This window comes from Microcaecilia unicolor, chromosome 9, assembly GCF_901765095.1.
Source record: "Microcaecilia unicolor chromosome 9, aMicUni1.1, whole genome shotgun sequence".
In the NCBI taxonomy this organism is placed as follows: domain Eukaryota; kingdom Metazoa; phylum Chordata; class Amphibia; order Gymnophiona; family Siphonopidae; genus Microcaecilia; species Microcaecilia unicolor.
The window spans coordinates 86,325,110-86,341,564 of record NC_044039.1 but is presented as its reverse complement, the minus strand read 5'-3'; positions in this window follow the sequence as shown (position 1 = coordinate 86,341,564).

Sequence of the window (16,455 nt, the reverse complement as noted above, 5' to 3'; positions counted from 1 at the left end):
AGCCTGCGTTGGGTTTACCACCACAAAAGGGGCCCTGAATGTGCTTGTAGATAATCTATAATGCTCTTATCTGGTTCTCTTTTGCCATCAAATTCATCCCCAGACAAAACAGAACGGAATACCAATACAAAAGTACTAGTGTGCCAAAGAAGTGCAGTCAGCTACAAGTAGATATGATGAAAAAGTTTTTTGTCTGGTTCTGGTTTACAATAAACTATTGGGTCAATATTCAAAGTGATTTAACCAGCCAGAAACAGCTCCAGGCTAGTTAAATTGCCTATTTGGGGCTAACTGCTAGCAGCATAAGTACATAAGCACCGCCATACTGGGAAAAGACCAAGGGTCCATCAAGCCCAGCATCCTGTCTCTGACAGCAGCCAGTCCAGGCTTCAAGAACCCGGCAACCCCCCCCCCCCCAAAAAAAAAAAAAAAAAATCCGGCTATTTTTGGTGCATTCCAGAGTGGAGTCAGCACTTAACTGGCCAGGTTAACTGCATAAATGGGACCGAATAAAAGTCAGTCCTATCTTTATGCAGTAACCCATAGCCGGTTAAGGGCTGAATATTGGACTCAACCGACTGTGCATTAGCCGGCTCTGCAAAACAGGATATTCAATGCCGAAGCCTGGACAGGGCCCAGCATTGACTATTTAGGAATAACACCAGCAGCGGTCAGCAAAATGCTGAGCACCGCTGGTTGAATATTGATCCCTTTGTTTCCATATCTACTTGTGGCCAACTGCACTTCTTTGGCATACAAACGGTGTTGTAATGCCATATCTATATAAATAAATCCCACCTTGAACGTTCTGAAGCTCACTCCATCTGTGGCAGTGAAGCCCTGAACTCCTGTCCTCCTGGTAGGCTAGGCTATTCGGACTACTCACCCTCAGTCATAGACCCGCACTCAGCCATGCCCATCTGCGCCCTAGCCCACGCCCCATCTGCACATAAAAAGCACTCTGAACGTTCTAAACAACACTCTGAGGCTTCAACAGTTCGTATGTTTGAAGCTCTGTAACCACTTTTAAGCACATACCATCTCTGCCTCGCCCTGACCTATCAGAGAAAGGAGGAGCATCACAGCTGCAGCACGCTGACCTATCAAATGGAGGAGCGTCACAATGAGAGGTGTCACAGCTGCAGCACGCTGCCCAATCAAACGGTGCACCACGCTGACCTATCAAACGGAGGACAGTCACACCGAGAGGCGTCACGCCTGCAGCACGCTGAACTATCAAACGGAGGAGCGTCACACCGAGAGGGAAGTCAAATAGAAGAAGGGAGCAGCGACAGAGACCAAGCGGTCAGGAGTCACTCATTTTACGACTGCACCGTTGCGATGCAACGGAATGTAATCACGCCTCATGGACATATCACCGAACTAAACACAAAAAAAACCAAGGTTCATTACACGCTAAGGCCTCACTCATTCCCTGCGCCTCCATCGTTCCGAGGCAACGGACTGCAACGACGCATGATGCACCTATCACAGGCAACTGTTACACAACAAAGGAGGAGCGTTCCACGCGAAAGGGGTCACTCATTCTCTGGGTACCACGACACCAACAACGCTGAAAAGACAACATTGCTTTCTTGATGTTTCTTTCCACAAACGTAAGATGGACTTATTTGATCAGTTGCTATGTGTTCTAAGTTTTCTAAAGTTACCCACTCCACTTCTCTAAAAAACAAACAAACAAAAAAACCCCACATGCTAGCGCCCGTTTCATTTGTTTTAGAAACGGGCCTTTTTTACTAGTAAAAGAATAAAATGACATGAGTTAATTTAGGTAGGTTTTCTGTTTTTCATAACACAGAAAAGAATGTTTCAAGATTGTTCCAGTTTAGAGAGGAAGTTATCAACTTGAATTACCGTTAAGATGGGGTTGGACAAATTCCTGGCAGAAAAGTCCACAGTCTGTTATTGAGATGGACATGGGGGAAGCCACTATTTGCCCTGGGATTGATAACATGGAATGTTGCTACTATTTGGGTTTCTGCCAGGTACTTGTGACTTGGATTGGCCACTGTTGGAAGCAGGATACTGGGCTAGATGGACAATTTGTCTGACCCAGTATGGCTATTCTTATGTTCTTATGCACTATTAACCCAAGTTATTAGTAACTAGGTCTCACTACATAAAATGGGACCTGTACTAAAATAGCATAAGTTGTGGTAAAATAGCTCAATTAAACAGTAGCACACTTTAACTCCCCCCCCCCCCCCAATACAATTGTAGCAGTCAGGAATAAACACACTTGAATTGGAGAGATCTGGAAGACAAGTAAAAGCAGTGTGTTTCTCATGATGAACTAGAGCTTTTGGGCAAGTTCATAGAGGGGATGAGGGGCTTTAATGGGAGTGTTTACAGAGACTCTTCCTTTGACCCTTTCTATTTTAAATTTAGCTCACACCTTTTCATTATAGTTCAAGGTAAGTTACATTCATGTATAAAAGGTATTTTCCTGTCCACAGAGGTCTTACAATCTAACCCCCCTGTTTAATAAGCTGGGTGACAATGAATGGTCTGTGTTGTCATTAGTGCACAGCAGCTGCTAGCACGACTTAGTAAACAGGGGGTAAGTTTGTATCTGCAGCAACAGAGGTTTTCAATCTCAAAATGGCTGCTGTGATCTCCAATAGCTGTCTAACGCTAGAAGTCCTGAAAGCCACTTTGAAGCAGGAGCTGGCCGTATGCTGGAGCATGTGGCGATCGCTCTTGTGCTAGTAGGTGGGTGCGGGAGGGGGGCTGTTTTTGGTTGGGGGAGGAGGTGAGAGAGTGGGGTTGCGCACATTTTCAGCCCAGTGAAAAATGCAAAGGCATTTTCAGCTGAAACTGAAACAGGCTGTACATGGATTTCAGGCCGGTTTTGATGCTAAAACAAACCAAAACTGAAATTTGGTTGGCCTCTAAGATTGATTCTTTCCTTAAATTTTTGTTTTTTTCCCCATCCTTTTACAGGTAAAAGAATCTACACTGAATTCAGAATGCCTTTGGTCAGATAAGCATTTCTCTGCATTCCCGCAAGTATGTGCTAAAAATACAGCTAATCATTATTTGCATAAAACTGGGACGTCGATAGCTCAGATTGAATTAATGAAGAAAATAACTACCCTTGTCATTGATAATAACTATTTTGAATATAATGGACGTTTCTTTTTACAAATGAAGGGAGTAGCTATGGGGTCCTCGGTGGCCCCGACTATAGCATGCTTGTTCATGGATTTATTTGAGTCCAATTTTGTTTTTAGCTCTCATTATTTCCAAAAAATACCCATATGGAAACGTTTTATAGACCACATATTTTTTATTTGGGTAGGTGATGATGATGAGCTGGGCTCATTTATTGCCTTTTTGAATCAATGTGATGGTAACATCAGTTTTGAAGAGCATATATCCAGGGATCGTATAAACATTTTAGATATTATGATTATTCTAAGAGAGGGGAAATTGAGTACTACTCTATATAGAAAAGAAACTGATCGGAATTCATTGTTACACTATAGAAGTTTTCATCCTAAAAATTTAAGGGATGGGATCCCGTTTGGTCAACTGCTGAGGGTGAAAAGACTATGTTCAGATAATGATGACTATAGATTTCAGGCAGCGACAGTGGCCGATCGATTTAAAAGTAAAAAATATCCTAAACCAGTAATAAAAAAAGCCTTTAAAAGGGTAAAGAATATTCATAGAGATTGGCTGTTGACTGAGCAGAAAAAAGAACTGAATGATCGCATGACCTGTATTCTTCCATATTCGAAACAATCTATGCTGCTACGTAATGTAGTTGCTAAGCATTGGAATGTTTGGGGGGTTCATCCGGTGTTTAGAGAGCCCCCTCAGGTTTCGTACAGGAGCTCAGAATTTGGGTGAGTTACTGTCTAGGAACAGAGATGTTACGCCTGGGGAACCTTATAATGGTGGACATTTCAGATGTGAAAACTGTACATACTGTAAGTACAGTATGTGCAGTGATTGTGTTATCCTGGGTAGTGGTGGGCGTCACTTCCTGAGGAACCGGACAGATTGTAATTCGAGTAAAGTAGTGTATGGTATAAACTGCCCTTGCGGAAAATGGTATATTGGATATACTATGAGGAAGATCAAGGTGCGAGTGGGGGAACATGTTAGTAATATTAGATTACATAAAATAGAGGCACCTCTTGTGACTCATTGGGTAGAAACAGGGCACAATTTGGAAGAGTTGAGATTTATTGTTTTATATCAACTTCGTGATACTCGAGGAGGTAATGAACCTCAGAAATTGCATAGGATGGAACAAAAATATATTTTTTCATACAATACGTTAGAGCCTATAGGTCTCAATCTAGAGATTGAATGGGATCTGATAAAATAGGTAATGGATGGTTTTGAGTACATCATCTCCATAAGTTTCTCTGATTGGATTTGTTCTAATTGTTAGTGCCTTATATTTTGGGTACGGAAATGAGTTAGATATATCCGGTTGAGGTGATTCAACGTTATGGTTGGTCTGTCTGATTGATTCCCGGTAATGGCTTGCTATAGAGATATCTTTGTTTGGTTGTATAAATTATAATAGATATTTGGTGGTAGTGGTGTTTTATATTTTTCATACACAGAATAACAGCTCCTGAGGACGGCAAGTCAGTGGTGAAACACATGATTGGTACGCCAATTGTGCGAGACAATTGTTTATGTCGAGCTGAAAGTGAGAGGCAAAGAAATTGAAAGCCTTGTTAGCCTTGTTACAAAACTGAAGATATAGATGTCTGATTTTGATATGGACTATGAATTGAAAACCATGATGGATTAACTACAGTTTAGACTGTTGGAATTTTAATCTGAGCTCTGTGGAGAAAGTAAGAAGAGGAATTACGGCAGCTGGTGCAGGTTTAACGCTGCTAAAACTAGTAAGAAGAGGAAGTACGGCAGCTGGTGTATGTGTAACGCTGCTAAAACTTTCTATGTTTAACCAGAGGATGGATCTCCACATGAGAATCTAACAGACTATTTGTTTTCTTTAACTGTTAGTTTTTCCCTGGTTTCAAAAAATTTTAGTGATGTTGGAGTATGAGTATGAGTGAAGTATATATGGTGTTTAGTATCCAATTTTAGATGTGTGCTGTGATGTGTGTTAATAAAGTAAAATAATTATTGTATACAGATTTTTTGAATATTAATAAAACATTTTTTGTGAATAATGTATTAATGCCCATATTTCCTTGATTCTTAGTTATTAAGCATTTCTCTATGTCTGTATGTCTTTCTCTGTGCTCTTTTTTTATGTATATCTGTGTCTCTGTATATCTCTATCCTTTTTTTCTTTATTATTTAAAACACTTAACTTTGCCGGCTTGTCACTCTCTTGCATTGGCAAGCTTACTAACTTATTCATTCTAGATATCTTCATATGTCACTCTGTCTTCTCTAGTGTTCTTCTTCTGTACCTACTACCTATCTATAAAATTCAAAGAAAACTTTGCCAGCTTAGTCACTACTTACGAATCTTCAGTTTTTTAAAATAGTATCCAAGTAGCACCAATACAGTAATTTTGCTTTTATTATGAATATAAGCTGCTGTGTAAATTAACTTTTGCCCTATGGCAGTGCTCAGAGTGGCCAAAAACTTTGAATCCTTCTCAGTTAAAAAAAAATGTAAACAACAGCAACAGCCTTTACAGCTCAATTGCCTGTCTCTTTAATAGCTGTCTTTAAAATATCTCAGCCATTTTTTTTATCTCAATACTTGTCAGCACAGCTCTGCTTCAAATTGCCAGCATTAACTAATGATAAGTTGATAACAATGTTCAGAGAAGTTCAAATCAGCAGTCAGAACTGATTAATTGTCAGCCACTGTCACTTGCTACTAGTTTTTTAAATTATATCTCAGAAAATTTGCTTCTCTTTTGCGGTCATACTCTATTAACCCTCAGAGCATCCTAACACTGTGCATTGGCTCTCTAAAATCTAATTAGCACGAACTAACAGTGCCACACAAGAAACCAATCACAGTTTTCATTTACTCACAGTTTCTCAATCTTATTAAACTAAAACTCCTATGAAATCAGGCTGAACTAGTATCTTTTAAATCATCCTTCTCCTGACAGCTGCCCTCCATACCTTGCCAAGGTACATAAACTCCTGATCTTCTCCTTTAACATTGCCCACTTCTCTACAACTTTCACAAGCCTGGCCGCGAGACTGCTCCTGCACCCACTACATGGCTCTGCTCACATGATCTGCTTGAAACAGACTTGTACTTGCCCAGGTTGCACATTTCCCTATGCCTCTGGAGCCCTACCAGAGCTCCTGAATGGCATCCACTACCTAAATGCAGCTGACTTAAACGTCTTTCTGCTTCCAGATCTCTACTGGCAGACTTCCCAGAGTTGCCTCATGTTTCCTAGCTTCTCTAGTCAAACCTGTCGGGGTCCGGAGAATGTCTAGATTGTGCAGATAAGTGACTGTCCTTTTGCCATAATTAACATGTTATTCTGATGATGATTCAGTATTGCCAAAAGAGGAAAAAAGTCAAAAATATCTCAGATGAGTTATGCACATTAAGTTGAATTGATGCACTTCTGCAACTAAAACACAGGAGGTGGTTTTTTTTTGCTATTATACAAGTCACGAGTGTGAAGGCTTGCCCAGATTGTGAGCACTAATTGTAGCCTAAGTGAAAGTATGAGACTTTTACTAGATGACGGGGAAGAAGAAACATAGACTAAGCTAAATGGCTTCAACTTTTTGATACCATCCCATCTCTTTAAAACGCCTGGCCCACCCCCGGCCGAGATCGGTTACGACCGGACTTGAGAGAGTAGCAGCAGCACTGTTGTTGTCGCTCGCCGTCCGTCCCCGTCCATGACCGTGAGACCCGAGAGAAGGAAAAAAAGAAAAAAAAACACGCAGGCAGCAGCTGAGCTAGCAGATAGTAAGAGAACTTTAAACCCCCGCAGCCACCCCGCCCTCCCCGAGTCCGCCACCAGGCCCTGCCGCCGCCGCCCTGCCCGCCGGACGGACCCCAAGTCACCGCCCGCCACAGCCACTCGACTCGCCGCTGGACCCCTCCATACTCTCTGAGTACGGCGCTCCGACCTGGACCCCCTACCCCCTCCTCTGCCGTGAGTCTGTGAGTCCCACTCCCGTCCCGATTCACCGCTGGACCCCCCCCCACCCTCCCCCCTCCCGTACTCTCCGAGTGACGTCAACGGCGCTCCTGGACCCCCCACCCACCCCCCTCCTCTCCCGAGTTCCTCCTGATTCGCTGCTGGAGTCTGGACTCCCCCCAGCCCCCACCCTCTCCCCCTCCCGTACTCTCTGCTCTGAGACGGTATTAAGTTCAACTTACTTGCCGCGCTGCTGGGGGCTGGGCCGGCCTGGCCTAAAGATGAAGAAGTGATCCCACCCCGGCCCAGGGGGGCCCTCTCTGGCTCTCTCTCTCTCCACCCTCTTGGCTCGCCCGCCCTCCACCCTGGCACGGGGGGGGGGGGGGGTCCATCGGATCGGAGGGGGTGGGCGGGGTTACGTATGTGTCGTGACATCAGAAATTTGAAGCCACTTCCCACTTTTCAAGAGTACACTCAAAACAAAGTAAGACAATATAAGCTGGTGGGGAAGAAATAAAAATGCTACCAACAAAGGAGGACAAGGCAAAGGCATGTAGTGGCTCAGAGCATAGCAACAAGGTTGCCTTGCTTGCTTGTTGTCAACAAGCAAGCAAGGCAACCTTGCTGCTATGCTATGAACCACTGCATGCCTTTGCCTTGTCCTCCTTTGTTGGTAGCATTTTTATTTCTTCCCCAGCTTATATTTTCAAACATGCACTGCTGGCTTGTGCTGCAAATGGATGTACACAGAGAAGAAGTATTGGTATCATGGGAGTACTACTAATTTGTTCTACACATTAAAGGGCAGACTTTTAAATGCCCATCTGGGCATATGTGGTAATAATAATCTCATCTTTGTTAAATGTTTGACATATCCACCAATCATGGGAGCAAGTACATGGTGGACCACCATGTACTTGCTCCTATGATATCATAACTGAATTCTGTTATTCTGTCTTACTGTATTTTCAAATGTAAGCCACATTGAACCTGAGTTTGCTTGAGATCATGTGGGACAAAAAAAATGTACAACAAATATACCTTTATCCTCCACATTTTAAGACACTACCTATCCAGCTGGATGGTGATGGCACAAAGCAAGTTTGGTCCAGTGAAGACAGTATAATTCATCAAAAGAACTACAAGAACAGTGAAGTGCATTATGTTTAAACAAAAGAAATCTGCATGAAACAAGATATTTATATTTATTTTGACTTATTTATTTTAATTGTTACATTTGTATCCCACATTTTCCCACCTATTTGTAGGCTCAATGTGGCTTACATAGTTCCGGCCTTCTGGGGTAGCGTTTGCAGACTCTGGTGTAAACAAATAAACAGTGATGTGATGTTGTGGTAGGGTAAAGTTCATGTGGTACAGCCACCACATTAAGGGATCATGTGGAGAGTTGTGTTATGTCCATACTGTACTTAGTTCATTGTGTTGCATAGCTTGGGCATGTATGTTGGATCGGCCGGGTATGCCTTTTTAAACAGGTTGGTTTTCAGTGTTTTCCGGAAGTTTAGGTGGTCATTCATAGTTTTCAAGGCTTTGGTAATGCATTCCACAGTTGTGTGCCCATGTAGGAAAAACTGGACATGTTGGTTGTTTTGTATTTGAGTCCTTTGCAACTTGGGTAGTGCAGATTTATGTACGTCCGTGATGATTTGCCTAGGTTAATAGGGGGGACACCCTAGCCTAGCATGTGAATTTTCTTGTTTTCTTCTGATAAAAGGGACACTAAAACAGACATGTTATGAGAATCATGTGCTCATGTATTTTTTTTTTAATTTTTTTTAAATATTTTGTTACATTTGTACCCCGCGCTTTCCCACTCATTGGCGTATTTATAACATTTATATCACAAATTAAACATGAATGAAGTTGAAACCTGGGCGCATTTAAAACCTTTTTTCCTGTGCCTAGATCAATATAAAAGATGGCATGTGTGGGATCTTGCTCATTTTGTTTTGTGGATTGCAATTTGCAGTGCTCCTGCTATATTGTAAAAATGCACTTCCCTTTTTTTATTTCTATTCTAGAGGTAGAAATTCAATGAGGGAAGGGCTTCCAAGTTCCTTCATATGTTTAGTGGAAAACATCTGTTGCTTCAGGCCTCTCGCAATGTGAATATTACTTTATTGCTACCAAGTAATACATGGGGGGGGGGGGGGGGGGGCATTTGCTTTGAACTTGTTTTTGTTTTTGCATGCACATGGTTTTTTGTTTTAAACCCTAAGGGCTAAGGCAGTGGTTCCCAAACCTGGTCCTGGAGACACCCCAGCCAGTCAGGTTTTCAGGATATCTGCAATGAATATTCATGACAGTGACAGTTGCATGCCTCCAGTCTACTGCATGCAAATCTATCTTATAAATATTCATTGTGGGGTGTCTCCAGGACCTGGTCTGGGAACCACTGCCCTAAGGTTAATCCTAAAGGGTGGTTACACAATTGGGTATGAACTGTGTTGTTTCTAACTCTTGCTTGTTGTCGACTTCTTACACAAATTAATGTCAGTCATACTTTGTGTGCTGCTGGTTTGATTATATAAATATGATAATGCTGCTGGTTTGATTATGATGCTGATGTTGATTATATTCATATTATGGTGATTATGCTGCTGGATATATATGTTGTTTGATGCTAATTATGATGCTGCTGCTTAAGATTATGATTAGGGTGATTACAGTATTTCAACCTGCATCAGGAGCAAAGAGGGACAGCAGAGGTGCATGATATTGGGCATGGGGAGACCGTAAGGGGGAAATGCACATGTATAGCAGGGCAGGGAGGGGGAGGCATGCATCTGCATTGTTGATATTGTAAAAACAGACATAAGATTGTTAATGTAAAAAGGGGAGGGGAAGGGGTTATGTATGGCCCTTTTTTGCATATATTTGTGATTCACGTGGCTAGCAAATCTTTCTTTCTTTACCACAGCTTGTTTGCTGACAGTTTGCTACTTACCGACCGTTCCTAGCCATAGCATCATGGGAAAGTGGGCAGTGTATACCAAGAAATACTGCAAGAGCTGGGAGAAAGAGGCACTCTTAAAAGACTGGATAAAGAGTGTGCCAGGAGACGACAACAAAGCATATTATTGTTTTTGCAAAGTTGAGATACATGCACATCATGGTGATTTAGTTAGCCATGCCAGTACAGCCAAACATAAGAGGAATGCAGTGCCGTTTTCAAATGCTCGGACTTTATTTGATATGGGCTGCCAGTCTACCACTATCAACAAATCGACCAAGATAGCGGAACTGAAGTTGGTGGCACACGTTGCGTGCCATTCCAGTATTGCAACGATCGATCACCTAGGCGAGGTTGTCAAGGACATTTTGGGCAAAGACATAGCTATACACCGCACGAAATGTTCTGCACTGATCAAGAATGTCCTTGGCCCTGCAGTCCATCAAGAATTAATTTCGGACCTGGGCAAACATGACACGTCTTATTCCTTGATCATCGATGAAAGCACAGATATTGGCCTAGAGAAGCAGCTATGTGTGATGGTGTGCTACTGCAGTACTTCCTTGAAGTGTATTACCACAACATTTCTAGGAATATTAGCCCTTGAGACTGGTACTGCACAAGGAATATTCAGTGCCATAACCAATTTTCTTGAAGCAAATCATCTTCAAATAGACAAATGAATTGGCTTAGCAACCGATGGCTGTACTACCATGTGTGGCAGAAATAATTCAGTAATATCAAGGTTTCGTGAAGTGTGTCCCAACATTGTACATATAAAGTGTATTTGCCATTCAATTCAGCTGAGTTCTTCACATGCGCTGATAGTGATGCCAAGGAACATTGAATTCATGGTTGCTGAGACCTATAACTGGTTCTGCCATAGTACTGTTTGCCAGCAGAAATACAAACAGTTATATCAATGCATTAATGTTGGTGAAGAACCACTAAAGATCCTGAGGTTGTCAGACACTTGCTGGCTGTCCATAGCTGCTTGTGTTCAGTGTGTGCTTGACCAATATGACGAAGTGAAGCTTCACTTCCAGGTAGCGAAGGATGAGACACGCAGCTACACTGCTGACCAGCTGTATCAGATGTACAACGCACCAGAAAACAAGCTGTACTTGATATTTTTGAGGCCCATACTGCAGGAAGTCAACCAAGTGAACAAGCTGTTTCAGTCTGATAAAGCGAGCCCTGTCCGTTTGCTTGACGACCTGATAACATTGTACGTACCATGCTGCTGCGATTTGTGAGACTGACCACATTCACATCGTGGGGAGCAACTCTGATGTATGAGTTGGAAGACAGGTCTAAGCATCTACCACTGGCAGCGATGAACTTTGGTATCGAATTCCAGTTGGCGCTGCATGACTCTCAAATAGAATCCGCATCAGCAGAACACATTAAAGAATGCTGTAGGGATTACATATTTCAACTTCTGAGGGAAATGCGTCAGAGGCTACCGTCAAATGTCCAGCAACTAGAGTCTCTGTCAGATCTTTCTCCATCTGTTGTCCTGAAACCACAGCTGTCGATGTTGTCATTTCTACCTCTGTATAGCTGCAGTGTTGGAGATCTGGAGCAACAGTGGCTGTGGATCAGCTCAGTGTTATGGCCAACCTACAGTGACAATGAGATTGAGTGGTTTTGGGTGACTGTAGCAAATCACACAGATGCTACAGGAGATCATAACTTCCTCCATTTTGCCCTATGTATGTTGGCTTTGCCTTTCAGCAATGCAGCTGTGGAAAGAACCTTTTCTCAGATGAACCTTATCCATAGGTGGTCGGTGGCCCAACTGTTTGGGGAGGCTAAAGGGGGCGTGGTTAGGGGGTGGGGCCAGGGGTGGAGCTTAAACCATAATTGTCTGATAACACACAGAAAAAAAAAATAAATAAAAATAAAAGTCACAATTAATACCTTTTATTAAATTTAGATATTAGATATGTATCATATGTCAAAGAATAAAGTGGTTGCTCAAAGCATATTCTAACCACAGTCACTCAACTGCAAAATACTATGCACAACTTTGTGCAAAAACACTCTCAGAACCTTACTGTACCATAAATATTACACTGGGCAGAACCTAATACACCAACATACCCATACGGAAAATGCAGACCGTCAACAATATGAAACAAGGGATCATAATATCACAGTTCTCATGTAGAGCCACAAAACATCCTAATTCATGCTTAATGTGGGATAAAATGCCATACATAAGTAAATAAATAAATAAATATAAACTTTTAATGTTGAGCACCTGATTCTCAAAGTGGACATATTCCAAACACTATAATGAAAATAAAATGATCTTTCAAATACTTTTAAAACTTATTTTTAGCACTTTTAAAATTGCAGGGGTCAGTGCAACTCTCTTTGGTATGAAGTGCTCATGTGCAGGAATTCAGCCTAGTTAAATATCTCCATGGCAACCCAGGACAAGTCCAGCCAACCCCCCCTGCTCTGCTCTCCCAGCAGGTAATCAAATTACAACTGGTTACAAAAGGCTACAGACGGCTTTCACTGCAGCTGCTGCTATTTAAGATTGGACTCACCAGAGAACTACTACTACTACTATTTAGCATTTCTATAGAAACAGCTGATCCATCCTGCTGTGGTTGGGGAGGCGTAGCCTCCCCAAGCCTCTTATACCGGGCGCCTATGACCTTATCAAGACAAAACTGAGAAACAGGATGTGACAAGGCACTCTGGAAGCCTTGTTGCGTATTCGTAGCTACATGTGGTGCAAAGGCATATGCTGCAATGAGTTTGTTCCTACAGATCAGAAGCTGAGTTTATTCCACTCTGATATCTATGCGAGCACAAGCCAGGAGGAGGAGGATGACTCGATACCCGATGACTATTCTGCACCTTCCTGCAGCGGAGTTTCCATCGCTCATCCTTGATTCCCTCCTGTTGCAGCCTCTTCAGCTTTCCTGCGCCAGAGTCCAGTATGGGAGAGCCCCAGTGTTCCTGCAGCAGAGTTTCCAGTGTCCCTGCAGTATATCGTCCAAGGCCGTAAGAGCCCGGTGAGTACTCTTCTTAGTGGGGGTGGGTGTCAGTAAGCTGACCGTCAGGTGAGACAGTAATCCTTTATTCCTTCCTGTTTCTTTTTCAGCCCGAGTTCCTGTGCCTGGCTGCATCTGCGTTGGTGATGTTCAGCGTTCCTATGCCTGCCTCGGGACGGGAGTTCAGCATTCCTTTCTGTGTCAGTTCCATTTTCATCTGTTTCAGTGTTCCTGTGCCTGTTCCTGCCTTGGTGATGGACGGTGATGTCGTGATGATCCTGTTCCTTTCCCTGTCCCTGCCTTGGTGTTCCTCTTCCTGTTTCTGTTCCTATTCCTGGGCAGGAGCAAGAACACTGGGGCAGTTCCAGGAACAGGAACACTGGGGCAGTTCCAAGAACAGGAACACTGGGGCAGGCCTCAGTGTGTACCCTGTTCCTGGGCCTGCCTCAGTGTTCTGTTCCTGGCCTGGGCCTGCCTCAGTCAGCATTGCTGCTTCTGTTTTCAGGTGCTCTGCTTCTGTTTTTTTTTCAGGTGCTCTGTTCATGCCTCAGTCAGCAGCATCCTGTTCTTGTTGCCTCAGCATTTCCTGTCAGGATCTTCATACTTAAGCTAAGTTCTTGCTTAAATTAATTTTAAAATGTACTCAAAAATGTAATTTGAAAAGTGTATATATATATATTCTCGAGTTCCTCAATATTCATAATTTCCTCATTAATATTCATAATTTTTCATGAATAGTCACAATTCCTCATGAATATTAACTTTGGGCTACTTTTGGGCTACTTTTGGCCACAAATTGGGTGGGAAATTTTTTTGCCATCTGGCAACACTTTAGGCACTCTTAACAAAGCAGGAAGCATGACTGAGGGGCAACCTAGTAGTTAGTGCAATGGTCTGTAAACCATGAGGACCAGATTCAAATCCCACTTCAGCTCTTTTTTTTGTAATTGTGAGCCCTCCAGAAACAGAAAAATATCTACTGTATATAAATATATAAGCTACCTGCAAGCCTAAAGGCTATAGAAGTGGTGTACATTCAGGTACAGTAGGTATTTTTCTGATCCTGGGGGGCTCACAATTACAAAATAAAAAGAGTTAAAATGGGATTTGAACCTGAATCTCTTGGTTCATAGTCTGCTGCACTAACCACTAGGTTGCCCTTCTGCTCTACATGGATGTCTGTGTGGCCATTTTCAAAGAATGCTGCCACACATATGTCCATGTCTTTTGTTTTGCTCTGTTCATAATTTGGACATTCCAGTTTGTAAAATGGATGTTTCATGATGGATGTTTCCAGCATATGGATGTCTATCTCACTTATTTTTGAACAGACAATCTTGATGTATACACATGAGATGGATGTCCGTTTGGGACGTTCTGCCCCTCTTTGCCTACTTTTTACAATTTTTGGACTTTTACAGTAACTCCCTGACAATGGAAAGATACTGGTGCAGCTACATACTCTTCTGATGGTTTAATCATTTCTGCCACCCTAGCTCTCAGCAACAAGCAATTGGACTTCTGACTAGCACTTATCAGACATAATAATACTTTATTCTTAAGTATGACTAGACTATTAATGACTCTGATGTTAGGAAAAAGGATTGTTAACTCTGAGTTTATAACCACTACTTTGATTAGCTGGAATTCTTGCAAGATAGCATAATTTTACATAACTATGATGGGGTGTACATGCTACCATCAAGTGAGAAAAGCCTCCAGTGTAGGAACCAAACTAAACTAAGACCATATAAAGTCACCACCTGCATCTGAGTTAGTTTCACAGCAACCCCTTACATTTAAGGTGAAAACTGTAACGCCCTCCCCCCCCCCCCCCCCATGCAGGAGGAAATATCAGCAGGGAAGCTATGTGGGCAGTGACGGGGGAGACTAACCCTTTTGGGAGATATTAATATAATTTCCTGATACTTGGGTATGAGAGACAGGTTTACCGGAACTGATTGAAATAAGCCTCATTTACATATAATATACATAGTTGGATACTGGGGAATTGTGGGAACGCACCTTAACCTCAAGGCATGGACCAAGACAGGACCTTGCAGTCAGCCAGCTAGTAGGATTGGAGTTAATTTTCTTTTTTTTTTTCTTTTTTCCTGGAGCGAATCAAGGAATATGTATTGGCAGCTTACTTGGTAGACTATTGGTTAATGGGTTCTAGAGGAGTCCATGGTGGATTACTGGTTGATGGATTCCAGGGGACTACTCATAGATGGATCTTTCACTGGAATTCTTACCTTCATTTTGGATACCTAGTCCACATGGTTGGGTGGATGGTGCTTTTGCTTTGGATACTCAGTCCACACCTTTGGGTGGATAGTGCTTTCACTTTGGATACTCAGTCTATACCTTCAAGTGGGCAGAGCATGGCAATAACCTATTCTTTTTCAATTTTGTCTCTGAACTTGCTGCCAGACTTTTTAAAATGTCTTCTTTTCTGGCCCATTTCTGTGCCAGGAGGGTCTAGTCCAGGTCCTGAAGCATAGGCATTCCCAGGGTGACAAAAGGAACCAGAGGAATTCAGAAAATCACCCCCAACAAAATTAAAAGCATGATAGCAGGGGAGATGATAATATGATGGTAACTCAAGAAAAGCAATGAGCACAAAGACTTGCAGTTTAGCAGGGTATAGGATTTGCGAGCCCTGATGTTTGAAACAAACTTGGATATTGTTGCTATGACAGAGACATGCTTCAGTGATACCCATGAATGGGATACAACCATACTGGGCTATAATCTTTTTAGAAAGGATAAGGATGACTGTAGGGGTGGACAAGTAGCACTGTATGTGGGAAAACAATAATAAAGTTGTTGAGATGCAAGGAATCTGGGGAAAAGAGGAAGCAATGTAGGTAATCTTGGAAAGAGAAGATAAAACTTGTATCTACATGAGTGCTGTCTAGAAACCTCTGGCATAAATGTAGAACTGGATAAAGATCTGATTGAAGATATCATAAGCTGGGAATGAAAGGGGAGGTGCTGTTGGTGGGAGATTTCAACTTTCTAATGTAGATTGGAAAGTCCCATCTGCAGAATCAGAAAAAAAAAGCAGATATATTGTGGATGCCTGCCAAAGTGCTCTGCTCAGACAAATGGAACCCACAAGAGAAAAGGTGGCCTTGGATCTAATGCTTGGAAATTAAGATAGTGTTGCCCAGACATGGCCCCACACTGAATATCCAGGGCTAATCTAGCCAGTGATGGTCAGCATTTAAAAAAAAATTGACCACCATTTAGATATGCTCAAAAAAAATTTACAACACATTAAAAACATTTTTTTCTATTTATCACCCACTCATTTCTCACTCTCACACTCGTAATTCATTTTACATTTTTTTTTATCTTTTCTTCATTA